The 19,680-nt window shown below is 45.9% G+C and overlaps 1 pseudogene; it reads right to left on the bottom strand.

Annotated features, from left to right (window-relative positions):
* Positions 1 to 13,567, bottom strand: part of LOC125516504 — a 63,054-nt pseudogene extending 49,487 nt beyond the window's left edge.
* Positions 13,568 to 19,680: the final 6,113 nt, after the last annotated feature.

The following is a 19,680-nucleotide window of genomic DNA, read 5'->3' as shown; positions in this document are numbered from 1 at the left end:
CCAAACCATGTATTTATGATTAAATAGGTCCTTATGTAACTAGAAATGATTTTTGGAAAAAAATAAATAGCAAACTATGAGGCAGCTGCAGTTCAAATTTGACCCGCTTCCAGCTAAATCGGCGGAAATTTGTCTTTTTCACGAGAGGTGGATCAAAAACTTTTACACCCAACCATTTTGTCAATTGTGCATTAAATATGTCCTAGTATTTTATAAAAATGATTTGGTCCAATTTTGCAACAATTATTTGGTAGTTCCTTCACAAAAAAACCTCCTTTCGGGCACTCGAAAAATGGAAAATGGTTTTTTCATCCAACGAAAATGAAAACTTCCTTAGGCAACATTGTTTGCGATTCCAATATGCACCCTTGTGCACAATATGAGATCATTTGAACAAACTATGCCATGAATGTGGCCATAAGACTGATCATTTGGCTTGAAAGCCATTGATCTCCACACATGATAGCTCGTTTCTGAGAACACTTTTTTAAAATAATTGACGTATTACAAGTTTGTTATTTTTCCTAGGAACTTGGCCACATATGATGACACAATGCGAAGGTTTCCCAATGTTTTGATTTTTTTGAATTTTTTATGCCCGTTTCAAAATGCAGTCAAAACGGCGGGAATGACCGTTCCTAGCTAGTGGTTGAATCTTGGAATTTTTTGGTGTTTCTCTGATTAAATAGATACTTATGTACCTAGAAATGATTTTTGGAAAAAATAAATAGCAAACTATGAGGCAGCTCCAGTTCAAATTTGACCCGCTTCCATCTGAATCGGTGGAAATTTGTCTTTTTCACGAGAGGTGGATCAAAAACTTTTACACCCAACCATTTTGTCAATTGTGCATTAAATATGGCCTAGTATTTTATAAAAATGATTTGGTCCAATTTTGCAACAATTATTTGGTAGTTCCTTCACAAAAAAACCTTCTTTCAGGCACTCGAAAAATGGAAAATGGTTTTTTCGTCCAACGAAAATGAAAACTTCCTTAGGCAACATTGTTTGCCATTACAATATGCACCCTTGTGCACAATATGAGATCATTTGAACAAACTATGCCATGAATGTGGCCATAAGACTGATCATTTGGCTTGAAAGCCATAGATCTCCACACATGATAGCTCGTTTCTGAGAACACTTTTTAAAAATAATTGTTGTATTACAAGTTTGTTATTTTTCCTAGGAACTTGGCCACATATGATGACACAATGCGAAGGTTTCCCAATTTTTTGATTTTTTTTGAATTTTTTATGCCCGTTTCAAAATGCGATCAAAAGGCGAAAATGATCGTTCCTAGCTAGTGGTTGAATCTTGGAATTTTTTTGGTGTTTCTATGATTAAATAGATACTTATGTACCTAGAAATGATTTTTGGAAAAAATAAATAGCAAACTATGAGGCAGCTGCAGTTCAAGTTTGACCAGCTTCCAGCTGAATCGGCGGAAATTTGTCTTTTTCATGAGAGGTGGATCAAAAACTTTTACACCCAACCATTTTGTCAATTGTGCATTAAATATGGCCTAGTATTTTATAAAAATTATTTGGTCCAATTTTGCAACAATTATTTGGTAGTTCCTTCACAAAAAAACCTCCTTTCGGGCACTCGAAAAATGGAAAATGGTTTTTTCGTCCAACGAAAATGAAAACTTCCTTAGGCAACATTGTTTGCCATTACAATATGCACGCTTGTGCACAATATGAGATCATTTGAACAAACTATGCCATGAATGTGGCCATAAGATTGATCATTTGGCTTGAAAGCCATTGATCTCCACACATGATAGCTCGTTTCTGAGAACACTTTTTCAAAATAATTGCCGTATTACAAGTTTGTTATTTTTCCTAGGAACTTGGCCACATATGATGACACAATGCGAAGGTTTCCCAATTTTTTGATTTTTTTGAATTTTTTATGCCCGTTTCAAAATGCGGTCAAAACGGCGGGAATGACCGTTCCCAGCTAGTGGTTGAATCTTGGAATTTTTTTGGTGTTTCTCTGATTAAATAGATACTTATGTAGCTAGAAATGATTTTTGAAAAAAATAAATAGCAAACTATGAGGCAACTGCAGTTCAAATTTGACCCGCTTCCAGCTGAATCGGCGGAAATTTGTCTTTTTCACGAGAGGTGAATCAAAAATTTTTACACCCAACCATTTTGTCAATTATGCATTAAATATGGCCTAGTATTTTATAAAATTGATTTGGTCCAATTTTGCAACAATTATTTGGTAGTTCCTTCACAAAAAAACCTCCTTTCGGGCACTCGAAAAATGGAAAATGGTTTTTTCGTCCAACGAAAATGAAATCTTCCTTAGGCAACATTGTTTGCCATTACAATATGCACCCTTGTGCACAATATGAGATCATTTGAACAAACTATGCCATGAATGTGGTCATAAGATTGATCATTTGGCTTGAAAGCCATTGATCTCCACACATGATAGCTTGCTTCTGAGAACACTTTTTTAAAATAATTGCCGTATTACAAGTTTGTTATTTTTCCTAGGAACTTGGCCACATATGATGACATAATGCGAAGGTTTCCCAATTTTTTGAATTTTTTATGCCCGTTTCAAAATGCGGTTAAAACGGCGGGAATGACCGTTCCCAGCTAGTGGTTGAATCTTGGAATTTTTTTGGTGTTTCTCTGATTAAATAGATACTTATGTACCTAGAAATTATTTTTGAAAAAAATAAATAGCAAACTATGAGGCAACTGCAGTTCAAATTTGACCCGCTTCCAGCTGAATCGGTGGAAATTTGTCTTTTTCACGAGAGGTGGATCAAAAATTTTTACACCCAACCATTTTGTCAATTATGCATTAAATATGGCCTAGTATTTTATAAAAATGATTTGGTCCAATTTTGCAACAATTATTTGGTAGTTCCTTCACAAAAAAACCTCCTTTCGGGCACTCGAAAAATGGAAAATGGTTTTTTCGTCCAACGAAAATGAAAACTTCCTTAGGCAACATTGTTTGCCATTACAATATGCACCCTTGTGCACAATATGAGATCATTTGAACAAACTATGCCATGAATGTGGTCATAAGATTGATCATTTGGCTTGAAAGCCATTGATCTCCACACATGATAGCTCGCTTCTGAGAACACTTTTTTAAAATAATTGTCGTATTACAAGTTTGTTATTTTTCCTAGGAACTTGGCCACATATGATGACATAATGCGAAGGTTTCCCAATTTTTTGAATTTTTTATGCCCGTTTCAAAATGCGGTCAAAACGGCGGGAATGACCGTTCCTAGCTAGTGGTTGAATCTTTGAATTTTTTTGGTGTTTCTCTGATTAAATAGATACTTATGTACCTAGAAATGATTTTTGGGAAAAAAATAAATAGCAAACTATGAGGCAACTACAGTTCAAATTTGACCCGCTTCCAGCTGAATCGGCGGAAATTTGTCTTTTTCACGAGAGGTGGATCAAAACTTTTTACACCCAACAATTTTCTCAATTGTGCATTAAATATGTCCCAGTATTTTATAAAATTGATTTGGTTCAATTTTGCAAAAAAATATATTTGGTAGGTTCCTCACAAAAAAGCTCATTTTGGGCACTCAAAAAATGGAAAATGATTTTTTCGTGGATCAAAAGCATTTTACATAAAATCATTTGGTCAATTATACATAAAATTTGGTCTAATACATAGAATTGGTAGGTTCGTCACAACAAAACTATTTTTTATACCTCAACAATGAAAAATGCTTTTCTCCTGCAAAAAAACTTATTTTTAATCAATTATGACCTATTTATATGGTCATAAAGTCATCAAGGCCTTTATTGCATTCTGATTGGTCCACGAGCACCTCACGCGGATCATGCCTGACCACCGTTGGATAGGCCCAGATCCGACGGCAGCCCTCTTCCCCCACCCCTTCTACCCCTCATCCCTCTCATCCCCCGCTGCCCCCATCGATTCCGCCCAACACCGTCGTCCCCCTCCACTCGCTCTCCTCCATGAGCCGGATCCCCACCTCCTCCGACTCCCTTCCACTCACTCGCCCGGATTCCGCACACCCACAGCCGCCGCCCTCTCCCTCCCTGAGATCTCGATCCGATCCAGATCGACGCCGTCACAGCTTCCCGTCGCCAGCCACGCCCGGATGGGGACTGGCACTGCTGGCCGTGGCGGCAGCGCTCGCGGCGGCGCTCCTCTACACCGTGCCCTTCTCCAAGGTGCGCGGTGCCTCACGCCCCTCGAATCTGCATGCGGCGGTATGGTGGCGGAGGCTAACGGTGTTCGTTGTTTTTGCGCGCGTGCAGGGCCTCGGCGGGGAAGAGTGTAGATCCGTCGCGTTGCTTCCGAATCCGCGCCCTCGTCACGCACGCTCGACACCATGGAACTCGTCAACAAGGTCTTCTCTCGCCCTCCTCTCTTCTCCTTTTGATTTGATCTGGATGTTGCTCACACATGCCCGATTTGTTTTTCTTCCTCACGCAGGTCGTCGTCAAGCCCTCGATCTGGCTACGACCTCCAGCGCACTCGCGCGGTTGATGGGCATAGGTCCATGCACGCTGGTGATGGCGGCTCACCAAGGTTGTCGTCGTCGCCTGGATGCACGAGGCACCCGACAACCTCCTCCATCACCAACCACCAGCACCTGTCTGGAGGATTTGTGTTCTATCCCCTCCCCCACATGAACGACCTCCTGCCTGCAACCATCGCACGCACGGGAGAGCTCAGCTCGCCTTCATTGGCGCCCTCTTGCTGGCCACCGATAAGTTGATCTGTTGCCTTCTGTTTAAGACTTTGCATTTCGGTAAATTGGTTTGGTCGCTGGGAATGGTAGTATGCTGTGGTGAATCAGATGGGGTTCCTGGCGATACTCTTGCTAGTTGACTAGTTAGTACTGATAGCTAGGTGTTCTAGTTAATCATGTATTTATTTGTCTCTTAGAGGTGTCTGTACCCTGCCCGATAGCTTATTCTCAATAACTGGAACCAAATCTATGTGTTTTCGCTAACCAGCTTCGGTTATTGCCTTCACATATTGTTTTGAATTTCAAAATGAATACACTCAAAGTGTTGCGACTGGTGCCTCTGTTGAAGATTTGAATCCTCTTTTGTGATAGGATTACTCAACCTGCACCTGTTTTGTCAAAGAATTACTTAATCTTGCACAGGACAGTGCCAATTTTTTTCATTTCCACCATTTGCAATAAATGTTGCACCTCCTGGCACTGCCATGTGCCATCATCTCGTTGTTCATTTGTCCACTCTAGTTGAAGGGAGATGCATATCTGCTTAGCAGACAAGGTGACATACTGACATGGCATTGATCTTACCCTCCCATCAGATCAATGAACTAAGAACCTGGACTCTTGGGAGCCACTGTTTGAACATGATAGGCTATAGCAGAATAAATTGCAATATTATGTATTCTTGCATTTCATACTTATTATGAACTGTTATGATAGGGCATGAAGATAGCATGTGCTGTTAGTATGATAGACTCTCGGTCTGATAGCATGGATCTGTTGCTCTATTTTATTGTGTTGAACTTTGTTGTTACCTGGATGTTGCAGTCCTTGACTGTTCTCATGATGTTGTACAGGAGGCCCTTGTGGTCACCGCTGGAGGGGATGGAGCTTGGCGGTAGCCTGGCGGATGACGGGGGCCTGGACGGTGGCTATTTCTGCAGCAGGATGATAGCCTAAATTTTGTGATAATTTTGGAATAGCTTCAGCACCTACAGTTAATTTTTCACATAAAGCTTGAGTAATTTTGCACATGAAGCTTCAGTATTTTAGCACATGAAGCTTCTGCTACTGTTATTCTTGTCATGAATCTTCCACCATTTTTCAGTAGCTTAAATTTGACTTGGTGTAGTAATCTTGGTGCTTAGTGCTGCTTGTATCTCATGCTAATTGTTGCATGAGTAGTTTCAGTAGTTTTATAACAGCAGTAGTAGCACAAATTTAACTGGACTATGATTATAACAGCAGCGGTAGTTTCAGTAGCTTATTTATTTAGTGACTGCAGACTGTGATTATACAGTAGAAGTAGTTAGTATCGCTGTAGACTGCATATTATACAGTAGAAGTAGTTAGCCAATTTCTAGGGTTGTTTGTTCACCTGTTAGTATCTCTGTAGACTATACATGCTTCAAATGGGGATGGCTTTTATGCTCCCTTGAATGCATTTTGATCTTAGTAGTACTTACCACACAGTAACAAAATAAGCAACAGCCTGTGCTTTTAGGTTCAGGGTTTCTCTTGACACATACTAGCAAGCATGAACATGAAGCTGCGATCTTGACACAGTACCCTATGTAGAACTGGATCTTAAACTGTTTGTTGAACCAGAAATATCATTAATCAATAAAACTCTTTATTATAGTATAAAACATTTTGAACCTCCATACAGTTTACTGAATTCCTAGTGGTAGTTCTAGAATCTGATCTGAAACTGATCTAAAACATTTTGAACTGGATCTCAAACTGTCAGTTTACTGAATTCCTAGTGGTAGTTCCAGAATCTGATCTGAAATTGTTAGTGTTGTTGACCAGAACTATGCGTTTACAATAAAACTTTTTTGAACCTCATAATATATTTATATAATATGTCTGTTCATAATATATTGGCTCTAGTGTTTTAATTCTTCTCTTCTGATTCATGTAACAGGGCGACGGCCAAAGGCATGATGATAGTTCTATTGTTGTTCTAGTGTAGCGAAGGTGGCCTAGTTGACTATGGTCGCCTAGTGAGTCGTGCATAGGATTTCATTTGACTAACCTTGATGTAAACTGCTCCTATTGTGGAGCTTGTTATCTGATTGTAAACTTGATGCTGATCACATTTGTATGTGTGTTATATGATGTAGCACTTTGATGGTTGATAATATTTGAAGTATTTCGTGTGTTTTCTGTGTGCCAATTTAAATACCACGTATTTATTTGCGTGAAATAAAAAAATGAAGAATATTGCCCTGATCGCTAGGACCCAGTACTAGAACCTGACAATGGGGGACCCACCTAACTAGTGAACCCAATTTAGAAAAAAAGAAAAAAAATGAAACTGTTGAGACAAAAAGGCCATGGGCCAAAAACAAAAAGGCTGTAATGTTGGGCTTGTTCCATGAAGTTGACAAAAAATTCACATGAAAAAAATATAGAAAGGCCGAATTCTTGGGCTAGGCCCATGTAGAAAACCAAATTGGACCGGGCTGAATCTTGTGCCACATCAGCTTGCCACGCTGGATGCCTACGTGGCCTGGGGACGTTGCTAATGACCAAAATGCCACGGTGGACTTATTTTGGTCATAAATGTTTGCGACCATTCCAGAAGAAAGGTCGCTATAGTCAGTTTATGACGGCCAGCTTTTGACCTTATGTTTTTGGTCACAAAAAGGTCACAAATGGAAATTTGTGACCATTCAGTGACCAATAGTGGTGGTCACAAGTTGACATATTTCTTGTAGTGGAGACGGGTTACCGTTGGTATCCCGAATACACCGTTGAAGAGCAATTCCGAGACTTTAATCAAAGCCAATATTTCTGCACTGTCAGGATATTTCCTTCTTATCCTGGATCTACCGAGCCCCTTCACTGTTCCTATGGACTCGGGGTTACTGTTGAGATGGTTGTGCAGGATGCTGCCTATTCCATGATGACCATCATGCGAGTCCGGACTGGCCTGCTTCGGAACACTGACTTCCATTACATGCCAGCTTCACTTCTGGGGGCGCAAGGGTATCTTCAGGCTATCTATGCTGACTCCACTCAGGAGGACTCATTAACTCATACTACTGCCGAGATGCTCGAAGATAAGGACTGAGAGAATCGGGCCTTGAGGTTGGAGCTTTTCAATACCCGTGTTGATCATTGGGCCACATTGACTCGGTTTGCACCTGCGGTGCAAGCTGGATGTATGGATACAAGGGATCTGTATCCTGTGAGATCTGCTCTGCTATACATGGTGGATTGGCGTGATGTGGGAGGCATCACCCCACCCCGTGGTCCTCGCAGGCCACCGTTTGTTGGTCCAAGACCTCATCCTAGCCCCTTTGGTCCACAAGCTCCTTAGGACCGTCTGTTCCCGGATGATCACGTTGAACTTCCAGGCTATGGAGGTGACTTCTATGAGGACTACTACGGAGCTGTCTGAGTTAGTAGTAGTATCACTAGTATTGTAATAGTTGTATCTCCACTGTCCTGCGTGACTTGTGGAATATGACTTTGTGTGTAATCAATTCCGGAGGTGTAGACAAATAATGTATAGGAGCTTGGAATGCCTCCGATGAGATGTAACGTCTTTCATCATAGTTGTACTGTAGCCTGGGCTTGTACTAAACTATGTATGATGTGTATGACCGTTGGTATATATGGTAGTTTTATATTACCATGACATACGGATGAACATCTCTGCATTCCGTGTTATCCATTACATTCTGCACTTCCTTGCTAAGTTTGAGCCATCCTTATCTAAACTGTTGTCTTGTTTTCTTCTAGGATGGTCAACACCCGCAGCAACCCTACTGCCCCGGAGCAGGGGGAAGCCAGTGCAGCTAGGGGTGAAAATCTACCTCACCCGCCTTCCCTGGCCGAAGTGATGCTGGAGGCGAAAAGAAACAAGCGTGAGACTAACCGCCTGCTAGAGCGGATTGAGCAAAACACTGCACGCCATCAACGAAATGACTTGGTGTCAATCAATGACTTTATCAAGCTGTACCCACCAAAGTTTAACCATTCCATCGAGCCCCTCGACGCGGATGACTGGCTTCGCAGCATCACCCACAAGCTACGTTCTGCCAACGTAGCCGAAGCCGACAAGGTTACTTACGCTGCCTACCATCTCGAAGGCCCTGCTAGCCTCTGGTGGGAAAGTTTTGAAGCTATGCGCCCGGTCGGCCAAATCACTACTTGGGCTGAATTCAGTGAGGCTTTCCGTGAGCATCACATTCCGGAAGGTCTCATGGATCGCAAGAGGGAGGAGTTCTGCACTTTCACCCAAGGAAGACTAACTGTGGATGCATATAGTCAAGAATTTGTGAATCTGGCACGTTATGCCCCTGAAGAGGTATCTACTGACGCTAAGAAGCAGGCAAGGTTCCGCAAGGGACTTAGCCCTGAGCTTCGCCGCGATCATCGTCTGCACGAGTGCACCTCCTTTCAGAAGTTGGTCAATAAAGCCATCAGTGCTGAGACAGGCCAGACTGATTATGACGCTTCACGCAAGCACTCCAGTGATTTTGGCTCTTCATATGGCCCTGGAGCTCAGAAGCGCCGTGTGTGGATTCCAAGCACGGGACTGCCACCCAGGTTCATCCCGAGGCCATCCTTTGAGGCACCTCGTCCCAACCAGCAGTTTGCACCACCCAAGCCCTATGGTGGCCCCGCTGCTAATGCTGCTCCATGCCCCAATGTTGTGACTTGTTTCAAGTGTGGAGAGCCGGGTCACTATAGCCGAGAGTGTCCCCAGAACAGCAACCCCAATCAAACTGGAAAGTCTGTTGGCCGTGGTAAGCCCGCGGGAAAGACATTCTACGCCAAGCCGGTCACCACTGCCCGTGGCCATGTCAACTATGTTTCAGCCGAGGAGGCTCATGAGGATCCTAACGTCGTCCTTGGTACGCTCCTTGTTAACTGCCATCCGGCATCTGTTCTTTTCGATACTGGAGCATCTCATTCATTCATATCCGAGAACTATGCTCGATTGCATAATACGACATTCTGTGACATGCCCACTTCTCTGGTAATTCAAACTCAGGGTTCCAAATGGCAAACTTCTAGAGTAAGCCATGGGAACGAAATTCTTGTCGATAGACTTGTCTTCCTTGCATCCTTAATAGCTCTCAAGTCCTCGGACATAAACATCATCTTGGGTATGGACTGGATGTTAGCTCATTATGCTAAGATTGATTGTGCCACTAGAACCGTTCAACTTACTGACCCATCGGGCAAGACAGTCCATGTCTTAACTCGAGTGGCCAAGCGCCAACTTTACTCCCTAAATGCCAACCCCCTTCCAGACCTTGAGGATGTTCCGGTAGTCCGAGACTTTATGGATGTCTTCCCAGAAGAACTGCCAGGTGTTCCACCTGACAGGGATGTCGAGTTTGTGATAGACCTTGTTCCATGAACCGTTCCAATTTCTAGAAGACCCTACAAGATGGCACCCTTAGAACTAGCCGAGCTTAAGAACCAACTCGATGAGTCCTTGAAAAAGGGTTTCATCCGTCCTAGTTCCTCTCCTTGGGCTTGCCCCGTCCTCTTCGTCAAGAAGAAGGATGGAACAGATCGAATGGTTGTAGATTACCGACCTGTCAACTTGGTCACCATCAAGAACAAGTATCCGCTTCCCAGGATCAACGATCTGTATGATCAGGTCGCTGGATCCTCAGTCTTTTCCAAGATGGATTTGAGGTTGGGCTACCATCAAATCAAAATCAGAAACGGGGACATTCCCAAAACGGCCTTTGTTACTCGTTATGGCCAATACGAGTACACCGTTATGTCCTTCGGTTTAACCAATGCCCCAGCTACCTTCTCCCGGTTAATGAACTCGGTCTTCATGGAGTATTTGGATAAATTTGTCGTAGTATACCTCGATGACATACTCATCCACTCCAAGAATGAAGAGGAACATGCCGAACATCTAAGGCTGGTATTGATGAAACTTCGAGAGCATCGCCTTTATGCCAAATTCTCCAAATGTGAATTTTGGTTGCAAGAAGTGACCTATCTAGGCCATGTAATCTCTGGTAAGGGTATTGTTGTCAATCCTGAGCGAGTTCAAGCCGTCCTTGATTGGACTCCACCTGAGACAGTCAAGCAAGTTCGGAGCTTCCTTGGCTTAGCGAGCTATTGCCGCCGCTTCGTCGAGAATTTCTCCAAGGTTGCTAAACCTCTAACTGAACTCGTCAAGAAAGATAAAAAGTTCGAGTGGACTCCATAGTGCGAGTTCAGCTTTCAGGAACTGAAAAGACGCCTGACATCTGCTCCCGTACTGGTACCACCAGATTTCTCCAAGGACTTTGTTATCTATTGCGACGCCTCGCGACAAGGACTAGGTTGCATACTCATGCAGGATCGTCAGGTAATTGCCTATCCTTCACGGCAATTACACCCACATGAGGAAAACTATCCCACACATGATCTAGAGCTTGCAGCTGTAGTCCATGCACTCAAAACTTGGCGACACTACCTCCTTGGTAATCGTTGCGAGATCTTCACCGATCACCAAAGTTTGAAATATATCTTCACCCAACCAGATTTGAATCTCAGGCAAAGACGTTGGGTCGAGTTGATCTCGGATTACGACTTAGGAATAACCTACACCCCGGGCAAAGCCAATGTCATGGCCGATGCGCTAAGTCGTAAGTCCTATTGTAACAACCTGATGTTACAACAAAGTCAACCATTTCTCGATGAGGAATTTCGTAAGCTTAATCTTCACATTGTTCCTCGAGGATTCCTATCCACCCTGGTGACGAAGCCTAATCTTATGGATCAGATCATAACCGCCCAGCGGTATGATAAGGGCATATCCCGGATTAAGGAAAACATCGCTAGTGGAGTTGCTAAATGTTTTTCCATGAATGAGCGAGGTGTTGTCTTCTTCGAGAACCGCTTGGTGGTTCCCAAGAAACAACATCTACGCCAGTTGATTCTTAAGGAAGCTCATGAATCCCCTCTCACCATTCATCCCGGTAGTACTAAAATGTATCAAGACCTACGCCAGAGGTTTTGGTGGACTAGGATGAAGAGAGAAATCGCTCAATACATTGCTAATTGCGACGTTTGTCGTTGTGTTAAGGCAGAGCATCAACGGCCTGCTGGCACTCTTCAACCTTTGGCTATTCCTGAGTGGAAATGGGATAAAATCAGTATGGATTTCATCACTGGGTTTCCCAGGACCAAGAGAGGGAATAATGCCATCTTCGTTGTGATCGACCGACTTTCCAAAGTAGCCCACTTTCTACCTATTCGTGAGAGTATCACCGCTAGCCAGCTAGCCGATTTATACATCTCCCGAATAGTGTCTCTTCGTGGTGTTCCATTGGAAATTAACTCAGACCGTGGGAGTCTCTTCACCTCTCGATTTTGGGAAAGTTTCCAAAATGCTATGGGAACTCGTCTCTCTTTTAGCACCGCCTTCCATCCTCAATCAAGTGGTCAAGTAGAGCGAATCAATCAAATTCTGGAAGATATGCTCCGAGCTTCTGTCATCTCGTTCGGAATGGGTTGGGAGAAATGCCTACCATTCGCGCAGTTTGCTTATAACAATAGTTATCAACCTAGCTTGGGAAAGGCTCCTTTTGAAGTTCTCTATGGACGAAAATGTCGAACGCCTCTTAACTGGTCAGAAACAGGGGAAAGACAACTCTTTGGCCCGGATATGATTCAGGAAGCAGAAGAGCAGGTTCGTGTTATTCGTGAGAAATTGAAAACAGCCCAATCTCGTCAAAAGAGTCAATATGATCATAAACATAAGCCTATGACTTATGAATTCGGCGAGAAGGCCTACCTTCGGGTTACTCCGTCAAAGGGAACCCATCGTTTTGGTATCAAAGGCAAATTGGCTCCTCGTTACATTGGACCCTTTCGCATTCTTGCCAAACGAGGAGAAGTTGCCTACCAATTGGAACTACCTTTGCATCTTTCCAGAGTTCACGATGTCTTCCATGTTTCTCAACTCAGGCGTTGCTTCGCGGATCCTATCCGTGAAGTGGACCACAAAACGCTTGATCTACAAGATAACCTCTCATATCGGGAATATCCCGTTCATATTCTTGATCAAGCCGAGCGTACCACTCGACGTCGTAATATCAAATTTCTCCAGGTTCAATGGCCACACCATTCCGAAAAGGAAGCCACATGGGAAAGGGAGGACCGTCTTCGACTCGAACACCCCACCTTCTTTTCGGAGGATCCTAAATCTCGAGACGAGATTCTTTTGAGTGGGGGTGAGTTGTCACACCCTAGTTAGTTCAAGCATTAGAGTGTGCATCATGTTTAAATTCCTTTTAAATTTGAAATGGGGATGACAGAAACCCCAGCACCCCCCCCCCCTGGAACAACTAGGGTTTACAAAAAACTTTTCCAATGAACCTGAAATGCCCTTCTAAAAAGCCCACCCTTTTTGTTTTGGGTTAAAACCTTTGACAAAAATGGTGCACATTTTTCTAGGACATCAAAGGTCATTGGATTAATCCTTTTGGTATTTGCATTTGGGCATTTAAATGCTATAAAATATTTTAAATGCTCAAATAATCATGAACTAAAATGTTTGTTGTTGGATATATTCTAAGCAGTGGCCATGATTAATTTTATGATTTATGATAAAGCCCTGGTATTTTTAATAAAGCCCAACAGTTGTAGAAAAATAGAAAAAGAAACAAATCAGAAAAGAAAGGAGAGAGAGAGAGAGAACTTACCTGGCTTACCTGCAGCCCAGCTGTGCGGCCCAACACGGTAGCCAGCCCAGCCCAACTCCTCCCCTGTCTTCAACCTCGTGCCAGTAGGCACGAGGGCGTGTGCCCGCGGCACGCACGCGCGCGCCCGGCCAGCTCCTGCTTTCCCGGGGCGCCCTGAGCCTTCCATCGCGCCACGCCAACCCCCCCAGACCCGTATGGATCGATCTCTCCCTCCCTCACTCTCCCCGAGCTCCTCTCCCTCCTCTGGCTCTCCTCTTGCACGCACCGAGGGCCATTGTCGCCGCCGCACGCCGTTGCCGCGCCCACCGCCACTGCCTCGCCTATCCGACAAGCCCATTAGCTCCGCGCTGACGTCCTCGACCTCTCCGTCGACCCACGCAAGCTCGGACGACCCCAAGACGACGTGGTGACCTTCTTCCCCGTCTATGACCGCCGGATGCCGTCGTTCGATTCGCCCGCCTCAAGTCCTCCCCGAGCTCACTAGCCTGCTCCGCGAGTTTCCTGTGAGCCCATCTTTCCTCCGCCCCTGTCCCCGTCGTCTCTTGCGACCTCTAGCCGTGGTTTCCACCTCGGCTGGAGCCCGCCGTCGCCTCCATGAAGCTCGCCATCGCTAGCAGCCCCGCCTGGCTAAACCAATCACCTAGGCGTGCTCTGGGCATCCCCAGGAAGCCGCAGCACGCCTCAGGCCGCTGGCTAGTGCACCGCAACCCTCGCGCCTGAGCTCGCCGAGCTCCGGCCGCCGCACTTGCCCTCGCCGCCATCGCTGTAGGGCACCCCAGCTGCTGCCGCTGGCCGCAATGGATGCGCGCGAGCCTGGGTGTCTCGTAGAGCCCCTCCGCCGCTCTTCCGGTCGCCGAAGGGCGAGTTCCGATGCCCTCCACCGTCCCTGGCGTCGCCAGCGACGAGCCGCGGGTCAACTCCGGCGAGTTGACCTGGGGTTTTGACCCTCTGACAAGGGGTTTGACCTCCCCAAGCCCCTGCTTAATTAGCATTAGGTTAATTAGTGTTAAATTAACTTAGTTAATTAGATGAGCCACTGACATGTGGGCCCAGGGCCTAACTGACCTAGTTTAGTGCTAACTAAACACTAACTAACTCTGTTAGTTAGCTGAGACACTGACTGATGGGGCCCACCAGTCAGGTTTGACCTGGGCTGGCGCCTTTGACCCGCTGACGTCATAGTGATGCAGTGATGACGCATTAATTCAATTACTGGTTTTATTCTTTAATAGGAAATTCCAGAAAATAGTCAAAACTTCTAAAAATCATAGAAAATCAACCATAGCTCCAAATGCAAAGATTTATATATGAAAAATGATCAAAAAAATTCAATCTATCCATCTGTAATGGTTTCATGCATGACAAAACAAGTTAACCTTGCTGTTTAAGCAGAATAAGGTAATGCACTAATAAGGCCATGTTTAATGAGCTAACATTTGAATCTTTGATTCAAATGAGTTCATCCCCCACTACTAGGGAAAAGCCTATACACATATTTTACCAGTAGCTAGCGCTGTACAAAATCAAGCGCTGCTACTACTTAGTAGCAGCGCGCATAAATAAACCGCGCTACTGCTATGACTTTAGCAGTAGCACATACTAGTGAAAAGCGTTGCTGCTACGTTTGAACTAGGCGCACATGGCTAGCCCAACCTAGTAGTAGCGCGTATAATGGCCCAGCGCTACTGCTAATCTCCTTAGCTGTAGCGCGCTTACGTGTAAAGCGCTGCTGCTAACGGAAATAAAATAAAGTGAAAAACAAGTAGAAAAGTAAATGAAAATGAAAAAAATAGAAAAAGGAGAAAGGGAAAAAATAAAATGTAAAGAAAAATAAAAGAAAAAAGGGGAAAAAGGAGAAAGGAATAGCAGTAGCGGGTTTCAGTAAACGCGCTATAGCTAACTTAGCTATAGCGCGTTTCCGGGAACGCGCTACCGTTATGTTTCACTTAAACAACGGTTTCCCCCCACCCCGCCCCCCGGCCACCAATTCTTCCCCAAATCGTCCCTCGCCCTCGCCGCCGTCTCCTCACCGCCGCCGCCCGAGGCCGCCCTCAGCCTCACCGCCGCCGCCCGAGGCCGCCCTCAGCCTCACCGCCGACGCCCGAGGCCGTCCTCAGCCTCACCGCCGCCGCCCAAGGCCGCCCTCAGCCTCACAGCCGCCGCCCAAGGCCGCCCTCCACGTCACCATCGGCGCCCTCCACCTCACCGCCGCCCTTGCCCGCCCAGGACCGCCCTTGCCCGTGCCCGAGCCCGCCCTCTCCGCCCCTGCCTCCGTCACCGAGCACCTCCCCTCCACCGTCTCTTCCCTCTCTGTAAGTCCCCCACCCCTCCCCCTCACTCATCTCTCTCTGTATTTTAGAGAAAAAATTAGATGTTAATTAGATATTTTTTAGTTAGGGCACTAGAGTTTTGCTAGGTTAATTAGGTTAGTAGTGCTGCTAGTAGTATTGGTATAGTAGGTTAATTAGGTGATGTTAAATGAATAACCAAAATGAATGAAATTAGTAGTTAACTGAAAAAAATTTCCTTTCATCATTATAGAGCACTAAAGTTAACTGAATATTGTTCTATTAGTAGTTAAATGAATTTTCTTCTACACTGTTTGCACATGTGGTTGCTCGTGTATATTTGGACACTGTTTGCAGGGAATGTTGCTTAGTGGCCTATGTTTTTCCGTAATGTTGGTTCATTTCTTTTCCGGCAAATTTCAGGTTCTCAATTTGTCCACTTTTTAGCAAAGCTCCTGCCGTAATTTTCCGTGAATTTCGGCATGACTTGTGCTACAAACTAGGACATATCGAGTGCCCGTCATTTGCTGCACCAGGAAGGAGTCAACATTCCTGCAAAACAATAGGCCTTTTTTATGTCATTATTCATTTTATTAGGTCTAGAATTAATTGACTAGATTTAATCATAGGAAACATGGCTAGCAACGATGAAGAATAGGGTTCTGGTGATTGCGACGACGCCTACCGAGCGATAGACGAATTTTTTAGCCTTACCGATGATCAACCGATGTTACTGCTGGGCCCACCGGTGGCATCGGGGACTGAGACCGACACGCAGACCGGTGCTGAGACTGAGACCGGCGCTCAGACTCAGACCGGCATCGAGACCGGCGCTGAGACTGAGACCGGCGCTGCCTCGGGGAGCGGTGCCGGTGTAGAACCGAAAGCAAAGAGGCAACGGGTTCCTAACAAACTCAGGACTACTAGAGTGGTGGTCACGGAGGTGGACGACGGCAATTTTGAGCCAACGGCGCCCGAGGAAGCGCGTCGATGCTACGGCAATCAAATAGGCTGCATCGTACAGACAACCGCCACCATCAACGATGAGAAACTACAGAAGAGAGAAAATATGAGGAGGTCCCTCCTAAAGAAGTTTCACCAGATATTCTTGTTCCCGGGCTGGAATGAGAAGGATTATAAAGATCCAGATGAGGACCCGGCAATGAAGAAGATAAACAAACACGCCATGACCAAGTTTAGCGACGCGTTGGCCACCTGGAAAAATCGAGTGAAAGCAAGGATATCGACAAGAAGGAACCCTACTCCGAGATTGTAAAGGATAATCCGACAATCACGGAAGAGCAGTTTCAAATATTCAAGGAGGCTTGCGAGGCCGAAGATGCCAAAAAAAAGTCTAAGTACATGAAGGGGCTTCAAGAGAGGAACATTAGGAGGCACCACCTCGGAAGCCGTGGTTACGGCGGAAAGAGGTCCAAATGGGCCAAGGAGGACGCGGAAGCCGCGAGTCTGGGCATCCCAGACCCCTTGGCGGAGTTCACCGTCCCGCAGGAGCGTGACGTCCTCAGGGCCCCGCACCGTTGGGACCCAGTGAAAAAGGTTTATGAGACAACACCGGTCATTACGGAGTTCATGAGACTGCTGGTAATTTTAGTTTCTGATCAATTCAACTGCACACGTTAGTCATATATGTAAACGATCGTTGTGCCTTTTGCAGAGAGAGGAGCACAGGATTGCGGCCGAAAGCGACTCGCCGTCTGAGGCATTGGGGAGGCCCAAGTGGGACACTCCATTCAACCGGGCGTTGAACATATTGAAACAACAACCGGTGGATACTCGACCGTCGTATGGATGCGTGCACGGTGTCGGAGACGGCGCCACGTGGAAGAAGTACTACCGTGAGACCACGGACGAGAGAAAGGAAAGACGGAGGTTAAATGAAGAAAACATCGACAAGAGTGTTGAGATTGCGGTTGAGAAGAAATCAACTAAGACAGTCGCAACAGCGGTAGCTGCCGCAAAACAGGTGGCTTTAGATATTTCTACTACCTTGGTTCCGGCCGTTTTCAATTGGACCAGGCAAAATCCAAAAAAAGATGCAGCGGACTTTCCCCTTGCTGACTTCTTGGCGGGGAGCAGCTCGACTAGCGTTGCACCAGCACCTGCAGCTGCACCTGCTCCCGCACCAGCTCCCGCACCGGACGTGCTAGGTGGTGCTTCATCTTTGGCTGAGCTCAACGCCCTCACGGTATCTGTCACACCGGCCCCCTTCAATATAAATGTATAATCTCCCGTTTTCGTTGCCTTTCGGATGTCTCACGTGGCAGACTTTTCTTTGCAGGTCGACGAAACCCCGTGCACCATATTGTACACCATCGGCGACCAGAAGGTGGACGTGGGGAAGGCGACGATAATGAAGCCGAAGGAACCATTGTTCCACACCCGGCCGATCCCCCCGAACGTCTTCAAGGTTTCCGTGGCCAGTGTCAAACCGGGCCACGAGAATTTGCCTCCTCCAGTACTACTGGGGGATGACGACGAGACATCGCGGCGGCTTGGTGACTGTTGCAATGCTGGGTGGGTCCTGTTGTGGCCAAAGAGTCTGCTTCGTCTGGAGGCAGCCGGGAGCACACCCACGAGCATGTAGCCTCGGCAAGGTATAAACATCAACACCCCACCTACCCAATTATCGTCGGGTGTCGGCTTGGGTGATAGCGTACGGGGTAAGGAGGAGGCTCCATTAGTCGCTGATGACGTCGCCATGGATGAGGATGAGGACGACGATGGCGCTGCTGAACAGTATGTCTATACTGGTGCCTCCTCAGGGTTTGAGCATCATGAGTCAGTGCCTGAATTGTCGTCTCAACATATTATGGACGACCTTCCGGTAGTAAAGAAGTTTAGGAAGAGAGCGAAGAAAGGAAAAAAAGTTGTTTCTATGATCCAGCCGCCTCAGCAGCCTCGGCTTCAGGACCGTATAGATATCCCCGGTGCGGATAAATGGCATATCCCCGGTCAACCAATCCTACCCGCAACAGCGCTACGGGCCAGATTCGGCGATCTAAAGAGACTTCATGACGATGTACTGCGGGTAGAGAAAGACCTCATCGCCTCGAAAGATCCAGGATATCCACTCTACGTGGTTAACGTTCCGCGGCAAATGTCGTACGTCGACAGCTTCCCCGCGGATAAGTTCTTCCTCCGATTCGATTACATATTCGACATGTTTCACGTGAAGAAGCTGGATTTTATGTTTGTCCGCATTTATGCCTTGCACATGAACTACAGCATCGGGGTTGAGCAGATATCTCATATCTGCGTCGCTGGCCCGTACTACATGCACGAGGGCTTCTTGGGAGTCTGCGCAAGTCACCGTGAATACGCGAGGGATTACATCGTCAGTTTCATGCTCACCAATAAGGACAAGGGGGCGATTCTCGTGCCTTATCATCCCGTGTAAGTCATCCGCGCTGCTATCCTTCCTTCGATTTCAATCATTCATTTGCACTGTGGAGGCTAATTAATTTGAGGACTTATTTTGCGCAGCGGCGGGCGCGCCGTCCTCATCATCCTCTACCCCCGATTCTCCCACGCTCTTTACTTGGACACGTTGAAGAACATTCACAAAAAGGATTACACCCACATCAAGGATGTTCTCGACAGTGCTATGTATCACTACCAATCACTGGGTGGAGAGGTCAGGGACAAGAAGATGAGAGGCGGCAGGGTCGCCTTCGGCCATAAGACCAACTTCTGCTGCATCCAGCAACCGAACGATTATCTTAATGATGGATTCTATGTCCTACACCACATGCTGGAGTACAGACAGGATCACCAGAACCTTCGCATGGCACCTTCTTCCGGCGATGCCCATATTCTGCAATGGGCAAAGGACATAGGAGATATCGAGGATCATCGACTTCGAGCTAAGTTCTATAACATCCAGCGCGAACTTGCCCAAATCATCATGAAGGAGGTCGTCGGAAAAACAGGGATGTTCTACGGAGAAGGACAAATGTCGCGGGAAGACGTC

This window comes from Triticum urartu, chromosome 6, assembly GCF_003073215.2.
Source record: "Triticum urartu cultivar G1812 chromosome 6, Tu2.1, whole genome shotgun sequence".
Classification (NCBI taxonomy): domain Eukaryota; kingdom Viridiplantae; phylum Streptophyta; class Magnoliopsida; order Poales; family Poaceae; genus Triticum; species Triticum urartu.
The sequence above is the reverse complement of the archived record's forward strand: the minus strand, read 5'-3'. Positions and strand labels throughout refer to the sequence as shown.